Source organism: Petaurus breviceps, unplaced genomic scaffold, assembly GCF_028583685.1.
Source record: "Petaurus breviceps papuanus isolate PSGF00001 unplaced genomic scaffold, PetGlider_PUasm1.0 90535, whole genome shotgun sequence".
Lineage (NCBI taxonomy): Eukaryota > Metazoa > Chordata > Mammalia > Diprotodontia > Petauridae > Petaurus > Petaurus breviceps.
The window spans coordinates 2703486-2706045 of record NW_027187270.1 but is presented as its reverse complement, the minus strand read 5'-3'; positions in this window follow the sequence as shown (position 1 = coordinate 2706045).

The window sequence follows — 2560 nt, the reverse complement described above, 5'->3', positions numbered from 1 at the left end:
AAGAAGAGAGAAATTAAAGGGTGGTTAGTGTGGGTGTGTGGGGTATGTGTGGTTTGTGTGGTGTGTGTATGGTGTGAGTGTGGGGTGTGTGTGTATGGGTGTGGGTGTGGAGTATGAGAGAGAGAGAGAGAGGGAGAGAGAGAGAAAGAGTGTGTGTATTAGGTTAGGGCAGTCAGAACACAGTTGTCCCAACCTTCTGCACCTGTTCTGCTTCCATTTGGGGTCCTGGCCTCTGCAGATTCATGTTTGGAAAGATGATCATTCCCTCCCTCTCTCCAAGAGGGGAATAATAATAATTTTAAAAAAAGGTCGGCCATGTTCACTAGACTAGCCTGTGTTTACCAAGACCAGAATATGACTAATACATTTTCAAAGGGTGAAGGCAAAAGGAATTTCATATTCACCTACAGCTGGCTAGGAATTTCAATTAGCTAGAACTCCAACTACTGTCCACTCCACCCCTCACCCCCCAATCCTGGGGTATTTTGGAAAAATGAGGTTTGATTGCATATTTTTGCCTGTTGCAGTAGTCAGATTGGTGCTGTCTGGAAGCCTCAGGGACCAAGTCATCCTGGAAATCTGAGCTTTTCTATATAGCTGAAGATTTAAGGACTAAGATTCTTATATATTAACAACTCTGGGTGGAGAACTAAAATATATAATATGCTCCCCTCCCCCCCCCCCGCCCAGCAGAGGACTGAATACACTGGAACTTTAATGACTTTGGGCAATATGAACAGCATTGTAATGTGGGGGTGCCTTTAGAGACTCCTGAGGTGTTTGGGGCATTATTGAATGCTCTTTATTTCCACTACATTCCTTAGCTGATGTGACCCACTTCAGGACCCCAGCTTCTCCTGTTTTCCCCTTCTCTCTTCTTTCACAGATTCACAGCTTCTCCAGATTGGAAAATCCCTTCACTGGGACAGTCACCTGCCCAGGTCATCATCTCTACAAATAACCAGTTCAACTGGTACCTAAGCATGAATCCAGTCTATACTATCCTTCTCCCTGAAGGCTTCCAATGAAGAAGAACCTGCTATCTCCCAAGGTATTTCATTCTCCTTTGGGATAACCTTCATTATTAGGAAGTGTTTTCCTTAAGTGGAGCTGAAATTTGCAACTGTCCTCTCTTTCTCTTAAAGAAAAAGCAGGACTACTCAACTTAATTTGTTTTTTTTTTTTTTACTAAGGAGAATAATCTTCTGACTGGGGAAGGCTAGAATAACATTGATTAACTGGGAATTGAAACCCAATACAGGTGAGGTGATACGATCACCTAGCTACCTACAAGAAGTGCAAGTTAGGAGGCCCTCACAAACTAAATTTGAGGAAATGGAAAGAACCACTGTGTGTTTGTTGAGACACTGAAAGTGGTCTTTGAAAAATAGAGATTCAGATGTGTTACAAGGCTAAAGACAGGTAAATTTACCCAATAGGAAAGAGGATGTGGACATCAACTTCTTCTGAAATTTGACAAATAAAGGAGTTGAAGTTGAGAATCTTTGAGGACCCCTCCCACTCAGGCATATTAAGATCCCTGTTTTTAAGTTCCCTTCAAGTACCCAATTTAGGCTTCAGGAAGAGGATTTTAATGGAGGGAGCAGCCACATATCACATATGGGGTCACATTGTTCTTGTCCTTGGGAACCTTCTCCAGGACTCAGAGTTCTGACATTATGTTTGCTTCCTGCCTAAGATGCAGGGGAGCTGATGGCAGGTCATTCTCCCAACCCCGCCTCTCCCCTCCCAATTATTGTTTGTGTGAAGAGGACTCTGAGTCACAAACTAAGTGGATGGAGAAGGAATAACGGCCAAAATGACCATGGAATTTAGACTGGTTGAGCTTATTACTTGCCTATTTATCAAAATATCTGGGTAGAACATACTTGAACTTAAAAAAAACCCTGGAAAATTGTGTGGTATACAAAGAGTCTTAAAATCAGAGTCACAAATATCTTGGTCCCTTCTCCTGTTGTTTCATAGAATTGGGGCCCTTCTGCTTTCTTTTTTAATGATTAGAAATACATTTATTATGTGTTCTGCCTCCTCTTCCCTTCCCCCCTTTCACTCCAGCCTAATATACATGAGGGATGGAGAAGGGGGAAAGGGAAGGGGGAAAGCATTGTTTCCTGCCCTTTGACATTGCCTCACATAGAATAAAGAGGGCTGGACCTAGTGTCAGAACACCTGGGTTCGAATCCTGCCTCTGCCATTTGCTAATTGGGGGACCCTTGGCAAGTCCCTGCTCTCTGAGCCTCAGAATCTTCACCCATGAAATGGACAAAGTAAGGGCTATACTATCTTCTCTCCCCTGGTTGAGTTGAGCCAAAGGTCTAATGAATGAATGAGTAAAAAGGCATTTATTAAGCATGTAGTATGTGCTAAGCATTGGGCTAAGCACTTGGGATACAAAATAAATCAAAATGGTCCCTGATTAAAGCCCTATAGAAATGGAAGATGTTTTTCAATCTGTGACTGAGAGGATTGGACTTCACTAGACAGTTTCTGAAGGTCCTTGAAGGGGAGGGAGAGAAAAGGAGGAGGATGGTGTTTGGAT